The sequence below is a fragment of the Schistocerca nitens genome, chromosome 4 (genome assembly GCF_023898315.1).
Source record: "Schistocerca nitens isolate TAMUIC-IGC-003100 chromosome 4, iqSchNite1.1, whole genome shotgun sequence".
NCBI classification, from domain to species: domain Eukaryota; kingdom Metazoa; phylum Arthropoda; class Insecta; order Orthoptera; family Acrididae; genus Schistocerca; species Schistocerca nitens.
Window position 1 is genome coordinate 533346755 of NC_064617.1, and position 14712 is coordinate 533361466.

General features: G+C 42.8%; 1 protein-coding gene across 1 annotated transcript in view; it reads right to left on the bottom strand.

Moving 5' to 3' along the window:
• Window positions 1–11167, bottom strand: part of LOC126251452 (fatty acid hydroxylase domain-containing protein 2) — a 208826-nt gene extending 197659 nt beyond the window's left edge. The window contains exon 1 of the mRNA XM_049951881.1: window positions 10985–11167. The gene's annotated coding sequence lies outside the window, so the exon portion shown is untranslated. The remainder of the gene's footprint in view (window positions 1–10984) is intronic.
• Between the last annotated feature and the right edge of the window lie 3545 nt (window positions 11168–14712).

Genomic DNA, 14712 nt, shown 5'->3' on the forward strand with positions numbered 1-14712 from the left:
CGCTCGATCATCCGACTACTGGAGTAAGTGGTGGCCAAGCCCCACAGCACATTGTGAGCATTGAAGTCTCCCACAAGGAGGAATGGGTATGGGAGTGCCCAAATGAGTTCTGCCAATGCGTCTGCATCCAAAGCATTATTAGGGGGAAGGTACAAAGAACACAGTGTGGTTTTAAATGGTGCAAGAACTTTCAAAGGAGAGGCATCTGTCATCAATGAAAACAGCCACTCCACCTTTAGCCCTGTCTCCAGTAGTACTGTTTTTCCTGTATGCACGGTAGCCCCGTAATGCAGGCATGTCGGTGACTTTAAGAAGCGTTTCTTGTAAGTAGATGCAGAATAGTTTCTCCAGGACTAGTAACTGCAGTTCTTCCAAATGGGAGTGATATCAATTCAAATTCCACTCCAACACAGAAGTCCCTGTGGAAGCCATTGGTTAGTGATGGTTGCTCTTGACTTTCTCCTTTGGAGGCAGTGATTTAACAAGTGGGTCAGGGGGAACATTATCTGGTTCCTTGCTATCTTGTATCTGTGACGACGTCCATATCCTCAAGAGCATAGTCCCCAACAGAAAGGAAGAGAGCTCACCAATCCGAAGACTTATAACTATTTTTCGAAGGATTTTTTCTTTACTGACAGGAGGAGGTGGTTGCTGGGATGGCTTGGTTGGGTTCTGATGTTGGGTAATGAATTGGTGGCTTAGGTGGTAAGCTTATTGCTGGCGGCTTCCAAACAACTTCAGTTTCAAGTGGAGCATTTTACCCACAGGTACATTGACAAGTGCATGTGCTCATACTTTAATCTGTGGTCCAAGTTTGTGTGGACGCATAACACTTAGTGATTGGCATCTCAAGGACTGATGCAAAAAAAGCAGCAAAATCCAGTGGTTGCACAGCTTTGAAAGCTTTTTTACCTTCGCCATAGGGTATGCGTCTCTTTACTTTCAACTCCTGAATGTTCCTTTCGGCTGCACACTGCGTGATCCCCAGAGCAGTTTACACATTTCGGAGGAAGTGCACAAGAATTGCCTGATCATGAGCTAGGCCCACAATTGTCACACATAGCCTTCCCATTACATCCCACTATAGTATGGCCAAATCTTTGACATTTGTAGCACCACAATGGGTTAGGAACAAATGGGCCAACCTTAAGGCGCATATAGACTGTAAGGATATATTCAGGTAATTCTGGAATACTAAATGTTAGCATAAATGTTGCCAATTTTTCCAATCTGCCATTGACTCTCCTCACATAGTTCTGCACTTCCATGACACCCATATTTTTCCATTCTTCACTTAATTCTGCAGGGTCCACCTCCATTATATCGGAGCAGGTAAACACGCCCTTACTAAAGTTAAGGGTGTTATGCAACTCAGCCTCAACTGGGTAGTCATCCAAGGCCTTACATCCCATAAGCTTAGACATTTTGTTTGAATTAGCAGTTTCGACTATAAGTGTTCCATTACAAAGTCGTTTGAAACTTTTTAGAGACCCAGCAATACCTTCCAATGCCTTGTGAATATAGAAAGGGGAGATCTTCTCAAAGGTTCTCCCTGATCACTTGATGACAATGAAAGAATGGAAATGAGTGCATGGTATTGTTGGACAGGAGGTCCTCTTCGGGGAAGTTCGGCCGCCAAGTGCAAGTCTTATGTCAGTCGACGCCACATTGGGTGAATTGAGCACTGGTGATGAGGATGAAATAATGATAACACAACACGACACAACACCCAGTCCACAAGGGGAGAAAACCTACAACCCAGCCGGGAATCAAACCCGGGCCCACTGCACGTGAGGCAAGCATGTCACCACCAAGTGAAGCAGGCGGACACAACAATGAAAGTATTATGGCCCACTAATGCCTTGTTACTATGATTCTGAGACTTCTTTTCGGGAGGAAAGACCACCTCAGGCAGGATGAAAGCGCCAGTGTCTAAATGATGGTCCTTAGAGGCCCTCTGCACATGCTGGGTGAAATGAATGCCATGTTGTTACAGATTAGCCATAAGGTCATCATCAGACTGGAAGAGAAGGTCCCTATGAAAAATTACACCCTGTGTCATAATGAGTGACTTGTGAGGATCGACAGTCATCGGAGTGTCTTCTAAACGGTCAATAGGTCCTCAATATATTACACAAAGAAAAGGGGTTTGGTGGCGTCAAAAGTCCCCCTTTCAGTCCTGGTATAGACCTGGAACCGTGGAAAGGGTTCGCCGAAGACAGCAGTCCTGGCCCTTCTCCCAGAACGTAGTCACGGAGGGTAGTGGCGCAAAGAAGTAGGAATGGAGACAGAACTATGCCGAGGAAGAGATGCAGTTGCAGAAGAGTGGCCAGTCACAGGGCTCTGCCAGATAAGTACATAACACACGGACTGGCTACCGAGTTGGTAATCTTGCAAGGATGCAAAAGAGGTATGGTGGGGAGGGAAGGGAATAGGGGAAAATGGCGAGGAAGAGGAGGAGAGGAACTCACACCAAAGATGCTAGATAGGGAGTTCTTCCCCATCTGGCTCACACTACAGATTACAAACTTACTGACGGAGGTCAAACCCCTGAGAGGGACCAAAGAAGAAAAGCCAAAAAGGAAGAGGAAAAGCAACCAAATAAAACCACGACAGGAAGAAAAGTCATGAGGATAGCCAGGCCAACATAAAAAGAACACCATGAGAGGGAAAGGAAGACGCAAAGGGAAAGGAACAAGGACAGGGAAGGAGAAAGAAGGGGAAGGTAAAGCAGCCCGGAAAAGAATAAAGGCTGCAATAGCTATGGGAGCTGTGCACGCCACACACATACCCACAAAAGAGCAGTGAGCCCCCTGGGGGGACAGTGGGATCCTTGCCTTCACTAGGAAGGTAATCAGGGGACTAGTCCAAAATGCGCCAGTTGCCAGCGATACCCCACAATGGTGTATCATGTCCAGGTCCAGCGTCTGTAATGTAAAAGGTGTCACCGAGCTCCGAGCTGTATGCAAGACTCCTGTAATCTACATGGGACTGGAACTATGCTTTTTTAGAAATGTGGTAGAGTAGAGTGGTCCTCACCTCAGTTGATGTTGCTAACACATTGATGAACACTGAGAAGCAACTAACATGCCTGCTTTAGTTGACGAAGATCAGGAAGCCATGTCAACTGGGCATCAAAGACAAGTCCCAGAAAACTATGAGAGTCCACTGCAATGAAAGGTTTGCCATCAAGATACAGACCCAGATGAGGATGCACTGTACAACAATGACAAAATACATAACACAGGTCTTGGCAGCCAAAAATTGGACGCCGTGAGTGAGAGATCACAATTAAGCACTGTGAAACACTCCCTGCTGTCTGTGTTCAGCAATGACCATGGTGGACAAACAAAAATAAATGTGAAAGCCATCACCATTACCAGGAGGTGGACACCGTAGGTCCCACAGCTGCCACCAGACCATTGATAGTCACTAAGAAGAGAGGGACACTCAAAACAGAGCCCTGTAATATCTCATTCTCCTGCATATGGGACATTCTACAGGAAGTGGCAGCTGTACCTGAAAAGTGCAATGTGAAGAAAAGTTCTGGATAAAAAATCAGGAGCAGGGCATGAAGGCCTCTCTCATCTAAGGCAGCAAGGATGTGGTGGTGCCATGTGGTACCACAAGCTTTACACAGATCAAAGAAGACTGCAACCAGGTGAAGACACCGAGCAAAAGTCGTTTGGCTTGCAGACTCCAAGAGGACTAAATAATCTGCAGTAGACTGGCCTCAGAAAAAACCAGCCTGCATTGAAGCCAAAGGGTTCTGGGATTCAAGGATCCATAACAGCCTTTGACTCACCAAATGTTCAAGTAACTTGCAGATGGCATTCGTTAAAATGATTGGACAATAGCTATCCATTTAAAAAAGCATTTACCAATTTCAGAACTGGAATAAAAACACTTTCTTGCCAGTATTAAGGGATTCCCCCTTACCCCAGAGACAGTTAAACAAGGCATGTATATGACGTTGGCTAGCCACTGATAAGTGTTTAATCATTTGGTTGTGCACCTGGTCTGGCCCACACGCCATGTCAGGGCAGGAAGCAAAATGCTCAGCAATTAAGTCCAGACTAGTGAAGAAACACCATTCAGGGAAATTCCCAGAGCACCTGTAGGAGGACAGTGGCTAAAAATATGCCTGATCTTTGCCCCTACATATGAAGGGGGAGTATGTGGCTCTATGGCAGTGACATATCGTACCCAACAAATCCAGTTCTGGTGTTTAATTAGATACTGGGCATGGGCATGAAGCTGTTTGAAGGCCAGTAGGTGGTCAAGAGATGGATGACATTTGTAGCATTGGAGGGTATGTTGATGGTCTTTCCAAGCTGCAACAATTTCGGGGGTTCACCAAAGGACAGTCTTTTGTCGGGAAGACTGTGAGGAAGAGGGAATCACTGAAGCAGCTGCCGAAAGGATGATGTCAGTCAAACAGAGTCATCAGTGCCATTGTATGGTGGAACGGATGGGTTGACGGCCACGAAAAAGGCATTCCAATCCACATTAGTAAAAGCCTACCAGCAAAGATGTCCAGATGAGTTATGCTGAATAAAAGATAAGACAATTGGAAAATGACCACTGTCACACACATTGTCATGAGCTCCCTGCTGAACAGAGGTGACAAATCCAGGGCTACAAATGGAGAGATCAAAGGGCGAGAAAATGCCATATGCTACAGTAAAGTGTGTCAGAGCTCTAGGGCAGAGATCAAGCTGCACCAGCAGGTCTTGAACAATACTGCTCCATTCAGTGGTCACAGTACCACCCCACAGAGGTTTATGGGTTTAACCCCCCTCCCAAAGAAAAGAAAGGGAGGAGGAAGCTGTCTAAGGAGGGCAAGAAGAGCAGGAGGCATAGGAAGCCAGTCACGGGGGAGATAAAGATCATATATTGTTACTGCAGGGTCTAAGTGCATCTGAATGGCCACTGCTTCCAGTGCAGTTTGAAGAGGAACCCAGGAACTAACTATGCCTGTGCAGACCAATGTACAGACATCAGAGACTTGTAAAGGGCTGACCCGATTCTGGCAGAAGGAATCACAAAGAGTCAGCAGATGAGTACTCACAAAATGAGACCTGCAATACAAAACAAGCTACAGAGTAAAGAAGATGGTGCAATTCCAGATGGCAACAACAGTAACAATTATAGTTCCATTGGAGGAAAGTGGCACAAGAGCCTGCCTGGATGTCGAATGGGCCAGAATCAATCACTGTGCCAAGTCAGTGTCAGTCACTTGCAAGGATGGAGTGAAGTACACAGATCCGAGATTGGACACTGACTGAGAGGAAGGGGACAACACCCCCTGGTGTGTCGGAGGAACCTCGTCTCACAACTTGCACATTTCTTCTTCTCCTTTAGAATGCAAGAGGAGCTGTGTTCACGAAGAGAGCAAGTCACAGCAATATCCAAATCTGAGAGAGAAAGAATGGCCTTGAGGCCTACAGAGTGTGGGTCTCCCATCCAGCTCCAAGTAGAGGCTTCTTGTCCTGGAGACGCCAGGGAGGGGATTCCTAGAGGGAGCCCCATCACAACAGGGTGCCAGAGAAGACGGTTTCTTCTCTGACCAAGAGAAAGGAGCAGTTCCATGATGGGAGGGAATGGGAACTGTCCGGGAGAAGGAGAGGTGCAGGGGACAGGATGGAGCTCTGTAGGAACAAGGGAAAGGAAAGGACACAACAGGAGCAAAGGTATACATTAACGATACTGGTTGGAGATAGTTGAATTTCTGCTGAGCCTCTGTGTAGGACAGATTAATTTTTCCTTTCTGTAGGTGGGCAATCCAGTGAACTTGGAGAGTGTGAGCCAGAACACGTCATGCACTTGAGTGGTGGGATGCAAGGACTCCCCACATGGAGAGGAGGGCCACAGTCACCACAAATAGGATTTGTGTCACATTGTGGAAACATGTGACCAAAATGAAGACACTGTAAATAGCATTTGGGAGGTGGGATATAGGGCTTCACATTGCAGCAGTACACAATAACCTTTTTCTGGGAGGATATACCCCTCAAAAGCCAGAACGGAAGTGTCAGTATCAATGTGCTGTGGAAAAAAAGTGAAGAAATATAAAAAGAAATGATTGTCAGAGGAAATGACTCAACATATAGAAATTTCAAAACAACCTTCAGTGAAATTAAAAGCCAGGGTGGTAACATTAAGAGCACAATGGGAACTCCCCTATTAAATGTAGAGGAAAATGTGTACAGGTGGAAAGAGTACAATGGAGACATCTACTATGGCGAGGACTTGTCTGATGGCGTGAAAGAAGAAGAATCATGAGTCGACAGGGAAGAGAGACATTGGAGGACTTAAGACAAAATAAGGCAGGAGGGATTAATGATATTCCATCAGAATTTCTAAAATCATTGGGGGGAAGTGGCCACAAAACAGCTATTCATATTGGTGTGTAGAATCTATGAGACTAACAATATACCATCAGAATGAGATTTTCACTCTGCAGCGGAGTGTGCGCTGATATGAAACTTCCTGGCAGATTAAAACTGTGTGCCCGACCGAGACTCAAACTCGGGACCTTTGCCTTTCGCAGGCAAGTGCTCTTGCCCGCGAAAGGCAATGGTCCCGAGTTCGAGTCTCGGTCGGGCACACAGTTTTAATCTGCCAGGAAGTTTCAATATACCATCAGGCTTTTCAAAAGACATCATCCACATGGTTCCAAAGATCATAAGAACTGACAAGTGCAAGAATTATTGCACAATGAGCTTAACAGTTCATGCATCCAAGTCGCTGAGAAGAATAATACGCAGAAGAATGGAAAAGGCAACTGAAGATCTGGTACATGATGATCAGTTTGGCTTTAGGAAAGGTAAAGGCACCAGAGGGGCAGTAATGATGTTGTTGCTGATAATGCAAGTCAGACTAAAGAAAAATCAGGACACATGCATAAGATTTGTTGATCTGTAGAAAGTGTCCGACAACGTCAAATGGTGCACGATGTACAAAATTCTGAGAAAAAAAAGGGGTAAGCTAAAGAGAAATACGAATAATATATGATATGTACAAGAACCTAGAAGGACTGATAAGAGTGAAAGACCAAGAATGAAATAGTCGGATTAAAAAGGGCGTAAGACAGGGATGTAGTCTTTCGTCCCTACTGTTCAATCTATACATCGGAGTTGCACTGATGGGAATAAAAGAAAGGTTCAAGATTGGAATTAATATTCAAGATGAAAGGATATCAATGGCAAGATTTGTTGATGACATTGTTAGCCTGAGTAAAAGTGAAGAACAATCACAGGATCTGAGGAACAATCTAATGAGTACAGAATATGGATTAATAGTATCAAAGACAGACAAAAGTGAAGAGAAGTGGTAGAAAAGAGAACAGCAAGACATTTAACATCAGGATTGGTGACCATGATGTAGATGATGTTAAGGAATTCTGCTACCTAGGCAGCAAAATAACCCATGACACAATGAGCAAGAACAACATAAAAAGTAGATTAACACTGGCAAAAGGGGCATTCCAGGCCAAGAGAAGTCTTGCTAGTATCGAACACAGGCCTTAAGTTGAGGAAATAATTTCCGAGAATGTAAGTTTGGCATTTGGAGCACAGCACTGTATAGTAGTGAAACATGGACAGTGGGAAAACAGGAACAGAAGAGAACTGAAGCATCTGAGATGTGGTGCTACAGAAGAATATAGAAAATTAGGTGGGCTGATAAGTTAAGGAAAGAGGTGGTTATCCGCAGAGTCGGTGATGAAAGAAATCTATGGAAAACACTGACAAGAGGAAGGGACAGGATGGTAGGACTTCTGTTAACACATCACGGAATAACTTCCATGGTACTGGAGAGAGCTGTAGAGTGTAAACACTGCAGAGAAAGACAGATATTGGAATACATGCAGCAAATCTGCTATGAAATGAAGAGGTTGGCATAGGACAGGAATATGTTGGGGGCTGCAGAAATTTGTTGCAGGCTGCATCAAACTAGGAAAAAATAACTAAATAAATAAATAAATATATGGTTCCTGGAGCTTGTGCTTTAATGCCCTCACTATCAGTTTCTGTCTCATTCGCGAGTGATTGGACACTAACTTTGGTGCCACTAACAGCCTTTACATACAACAGAATTTCTTTGGGTTCTGTGAAAAATCATTTCACACTATGCTACAATGGTAATCACTGCAGGCTTCTAACACTGGTCTCTTGACAGCCAAACACATTCATTAAACATCTCTGTATCTATAGGCTTATGTTTTATTTTACACCTACTGGACACATATATATCAAGTGCATGGCTAACTGTTCTTTAAATCAAGCCTTAGTTCCTCTACACAGTCCTGTCCTGTGCTGAAACTTGCAAGCTCCAGACTGAGATATTACACTACTGCTTCTTTATTTTACTGAAAATATAATGGAAAATCCAGGTTGAGACATCGAAGATTATGGAAAGGATAGACTGCTACTCACCATAAAGGTGATACACTGAGTTGCAGACAGGCACAAGGAAAAGACTGCTACACATCAAGCTTTTGGCCAAAGCCTTCATTAGAAAAAAAAAAAAAAAAAAAAAAAAATCACATGCATTCAAACAAGCAACCATATCCGATACACACATGACCACTATCTCTGGCAGCGCAGGGCAGACAAATTGAAATGAATGGTAGCAACAATTTGGGGGGGGGGGGATAGCACAGTATGTGTGGGGGAAGAGGGAACAGTGATGCCTGACGGAAGCCTGTAAGTGTCAGACGAGGTTGCCTGGTTCAATGTCAGGAGGCTATGGGTGAAGGAGCGAAGGGAAAATGGACGAGGAAAGGAGAAGAGCAGATAAGGAGAAAACATCAATAGGTAAATTGACAGACAGCAGTGCACAATGAGGGTGAGGGGATGCAAGTTGGGAGGAGGTGATAGGACAGGGGTTGGAAATTGTTGGGTGGAGGGTGTGGAGGCAATAGGTTTCCGTAGCTTGAGGCTGGGACAATTTTTTGAGTGGAGAATGTATTGTAATGATAACTCCTGTCTGTAGTTCAGAAAAGTGGTGGTGGTGGTGGTGGTGGTGGTGGGGGAAGATGTGACCCTAAATAAAGTTTGTCTCTCAATCAAGTGGTATGTTTTTTTGAAATTGACTCCATGTTATTAAGACAAGTTATTAAAAAGTCTACAAGTATGCACTTTATGTCTAAAATTAATAACCTGGATAATAGACAAAATCCATATGAATATCTTAAAATGGCAGACAGTGTAAGAAATCACAAAATAATGTACCATTTCTTATTAACTTTAATGAAAGGGTTATTGATAATAAGTCAAAGATAGAAGGTATTTGTAATGATTGTTTGTTAAATGTAATAAAGACAGCAAGGTGACTGTGTTTAGTAGAAAAACCAAAGCAGTATTTTGAGAATGCTAAGATGTTATATGGTATTAACACCCACTTCCTTATCTAAGAAAAGAAGTCCATATGAAGTTGATGGTACTTCCAATAAAATCATATAAACAGAACCATTCTCTCTGAAGTACATAAAGCATCATTGAGTTGGCCTTTTTTTCCCAGAGAGATCAAAATGTGAAGTAGTTTAAGATTATGGGAGTGATATCAACATCAATTCAGTCAGTTGCCACATTCTACAAGGATTAAATAATACAAACAAGACCTGTTTTTTCTGTGACCTACCCAAAGCATCTGATTGTGTAAACCGCAACATTTTTTTACAAAACAAAGATTTTATAACATTACCAATAGATAACAAACTACAAAAAGAATGCAGAAACCTGTATATCATAATTCTTCAAATTTAAATAGAGGATTTTCTTTTAGGGTGAGGGAAGATGGGGAGTGGCAGAGATCAGTAGTCAGTGACAATGGAGTTACACAACAAGGTTTGATACTATATTCTCAATCATATGGTAATGATATTCCATTTAATACAAATAACACAAAATTAGTTCTTTTTGCAGTGGGCAAATACCATAACAAATTCCAACTGATACACCACAATAGAGGAAATTGTAAGTAATGTGTTTAGATGGATTATTGAATGGTCTTCTCCTAATAGTCTCTCAGTCACTTTTCAGAAAAAGTGGTATATTCAATCCTGCATACGAAAAAGTACAACACCAATGATTAAATTTAAGCATGTAAGGAATTGCATAAGTACACAAGGCAGAATCTGAATCATTTCTGCATGTACATATTAAAGAAAACTTAAACTAACCTTCTCAAACAGCTCAGTTCACAAACTTTCACAATTAGTGTTACTGTAATTCTGGGAGAGAGGCAAATCAGTAAGTTAACACACTTGGTTTATTTTAATTTAGGACCGGCTAATTTTGTACGTAACTGTATTCACCATAAAGAAAGAAAGTCTTCATTGCGCAACAGCATTAAGAATAATATGTACTAATGGTCACTTCTGAGCATCTTTTTTCTATAACTGTTCAACAGGTCAGTTATTTTAACTACTGCATCAATGCATACATTTCTCTAGTGAAACTAGTTGTAAATATCATACACAATAGAAGGAATATATCCATAATTACATTACTTCAACAAAAACTGATCATTTCTCTACACTAAAACAGACCTTGGTTCAGAATGGGATGAATAATGTGCAGTATTTTTATCACTTGTCCTATGACATTTAATGAATGACAGATAGAAAATCTAAAGTTGGAAGTACGCTGAAGGAGAACAAAAAATTAAGTACACTCATTGGGAAGCCTTGATGGTGATTTTAGACTCAGTACTCTACCGAAACAATATTCACATCAGTAATTAGTTAGCAAAAAAAGGCTGTTGGTTTGTCAGACGTAATATTTATATCACGCATCTAAAAAGTGTTAACTGTGTATCATATTGGCCTTAACGGTTTTAAAGACATATAGCGTACATCAAACGTCAATCAAAGGGTAGACCTCCACTTAAAACACAATGAAGCGTTACACTTTATACACGCACCTGAAAACCAAACAAAACAGCCAGTTTAATTTACTTCAAACGGTAGGGTTCATACCTGACTTTTCTCGTAGTGCTTCAAGTAGCTGTCTAAAAGCTGTACGGTAAGTCCACTCCTTTACATTGTAGGAATAAATTGGCAGTTACGAGAAACCACTCCAAGTTTACACCTATGCCTCCTCTACACGACCTGTCAAACGCAATGCCGAGTGCCGACCAGCAGTTCCAAAACAACCGACAGTCACCACCTGGGGGCGGGAAACGCAAATTAAGCGTTCTACATGTAGTTCGTATTTTTCTGCCCTCCTTCCCAGTACTCTTCCGTTCACTGTCTGCAGTTGAACCCTAAAGCAAGTCAGTGGAAGAGTTTAAACGAAGACATAGATGTGAAGAGCGATTTGAAGATAAGATCCCTAAGCGTGGCAAAAACTTAAGTCATATTCAGTATAATATAAATTTTCATGCTGTTCCCTAATTTTTTGGAAGATATGCAAATGCAAAAGAGCAGCGAGCGAGGTGTTGCAGTTTCAAAATGACTGGAACCGCGTTCGGGAGACTGAGTTCAAATCCACCTTTGGCCATTCCGATTCTGGTCTTCCATTCATCTATAATAAAGGTGGTCACACATGTAACTACAGTATTGACAAACTGGATGATGAAGCTCTTTACGAAAGCATCCCTTTCGTCTCTCCACAGCTGAAGCATAAATTTGTGCTTCGCATATTTGGTGCTCGGATGACGACGATTTTTTCGTTTTGACCGGCTTTGCCACTGTGATGCGAAAAAAATGAAAGAGGAAACGTGATATGTTGGGTAAAGACTGTTTAAGGAAACGAAAAACTTATTCTCACATTAAGTTACTCTGTGAGTAGCAGATATATACACATCACTTATATCACTCTTACACCTCTGCTTACAAGGGAAACTCTCCATCGGATCCCCCTCAGATTTAGTGGTAAGATGGTCCAGTGGACAGCCGTTCAAAAACCGAACACAGATCAAGCACGAAAACAGGAGGAAGGTGTACCGAACTGTGAAAAAAGAAGCAAAATCTAAACATTGAACGGTCCAAGCTCAAGATGTTCAACATCGAGCGAACATTAGCAACGGCATCGTGGTTATATGGGGATAATGATGGACTGCGAAAGGGGAGATCCGTGTTCAAATCTGCCTTTATTTTCACAAAACTGCGAATTTTCCGTTCGGCTATGGACGTGTCTCTTCGCTGTATTCAGATTTGTGCCTGTGTCGTGGTGTAACGTCCGATTGCAACAGCGAGGTGTAGGGAAGGACCTCCGGACGTACATACTTCCTATTTGTCCTACACAAGTACTGCATGCTATGACTCTTTCGTTCCGATTTGGAAGGTTTTATTCTTGAATTCCTTTGTTCTTACATACAGGTAGTCCACACCAGATTGTTTTCATTACTGTGAGAAGTCTCTCCGCCATCTGGCCTGCTCTTTTCATCACATTCATTTGCGACAGTAATACATTCTTACCACGTGGTTCATATTCTATGACCAATGTATAGTATGACAATTGCCAAGACTATAGAAGGGAACAGACACGTTAAAGACCAGACGTGAAGTTCGCAATTTTGAGAAACAACTAGTTTCCCTTGTTAGAAAGCAGGCTATAATGATGACAGAAACTGTAACACCAAAGACTAGTAGTAATATTGCTTTTTCTTACGATATGATAACCTCAAGCACGCATCTACACACGTGTGGTACGAGAGTGTTGATTTAAGGCGGCTACACACGCCGCAGGCATGCTTGACCAGCACACCTGCGCAAGGGTGCTTGCCAAGGACACAGTTACGTATGTAGCCGCCTTTAGGCATACAGTAGGGGCTACTGTATCTCGTGTCTTCCTGTCCCAAATTAATAAATACCATCCGTTATTTTCTTTTCGCTCCTACAGTTGGTGTGGTTGAATTTATCGTTTTAATAACACGTTGTCAGTGGGATACTTCCTTTGTATTTTGTTAAAAGTATAACATATACGTTACAACATTCGTCTTTGACGTTAATTCTGGTCCAATGATATCTTATGCCGACAAAGGGCGTAATAATCTTTCGATTTCATACGCTTGAAACGTGGCTGGCTTTCATACCCTCCAATTGGCCTTTCAATTAATTTGTGCCAGTAAATAACAAGCTCAGTATTCTCAATTAAAAAAACACCAAAATGTACCAAGTATAAACTGCACGACTGTAAATAGAAATATAGATGGTCCATTCTCACAAAGAATATAGAAGAATGCAAAGTGAACATCGTAGACGCCATACGACGTCTCAACAAGTTTACAAACAACGGGCATATATACCTTTGCTGACAGTCGAGGAAGAGGAAAGACATGAATTATGAGAAATAATCACCGAGAGCTAAATGTAACAGATGTTACCAAGTCAGGGGCACCTCGACGCGAAGTTTTGGAAAGCTGTAACAACATATTGACGGCCGGTAACAGCTGTATCATAATTGGCAGGCACGAATGATGTCCTTCATAACGAATCTTGGCGTGCGACGAGAATGTTAAACGAAACAGTTGAAGTGATTGTGCATCGCAATGTCAAATGTGATTGATGCTAAGTGTTTATGCTCCACAACATGACCGCTGACGCATGTTTATTTTTTGTTTTACATAAATATTCCTTGGTTTTGTCTTTCGATATTTTCTCGGGCTTTTGTGGGTTCAGGTAATGTTGCACAAGATTTCCTGCAAACGTGACGTTGCACATAATATCGATACCATAGTAACTACTATCGAATTTCGTTAGCGTTCGATTGTGGCCTATAAAATGAACATGTTTAACCCTGTGGCGCATAGTGTCTACTACAGTGGACAGCTGTTAATGGTCGCTTGTTTGGCATTTTCAATCAGTCCTGAGGCTGAAAATGCACACAGTTCACTGCAGTGGGCACTCCCTACTGGTGTTGTGTCCTGCATGCATTTCCAGCCTCATGACTCATTGAAACCGCCAGAGTTGTAGTGAAATGCATACGCCACAGGGTTAAAACGCTTTGGTGACCCCAACGTCCAGCCTCAGCCGAATGCGCCATGAGATCAAGGCGGCAGATGAGGCCCATAGGAACCAAGAATTGGTGGATCTGGTGGACACGCTGGATCCCCAAGATGGCAACGCATGACACGTTGCCAAGTTATTCCTGCGGCGTAGGCGGCGCATTCCGCTGCTTCAGGTTAGCTCGGACGTCTTCAGCGGCCCAGGTGAGAAGGCCAGCGTTCTCGTGGACCATGCGGCATCATTCTCTCCAATGGAAGACGTCACCGATGTGGAACACATCTGCCTCATGCAGGAACAACTCTCCACTTCCTTCTCTGACGGGAATGAAACTGACGCCGTCTCAGAGGAGGAGGTGGCTCAACACCAAAGAGGTGGGAAGGGGTGACAGAATTCACAACATCCTCTTGCGCTACTTCCCGGCGAAGGCTTACTTGTCCCTTGTCGTCATCTTCAATGCGATCCTCAACATGGGGGACTACCTTACCATGTGGAAACATGCGGAGATAGTAGCTGTCCCCAAGGCCAACAAGGATCCCCATCTGGCAACCAACTATCATCCTGTCAGTCTTCTTCCATTGCTATTGAAGGTATTAGAGTCGGCAAAGTTGAATAAGTAATAGTGAGTAAAAGATATTTAGTGCCAGTAACTATATTTGCACTTCCAGGTAAAAAACATCGAACACAACAAGCAAGGAACATTATTTTACACACATAAAACTCAGAGTGTACAATAGCACCAGAGAGGTCTATTATAT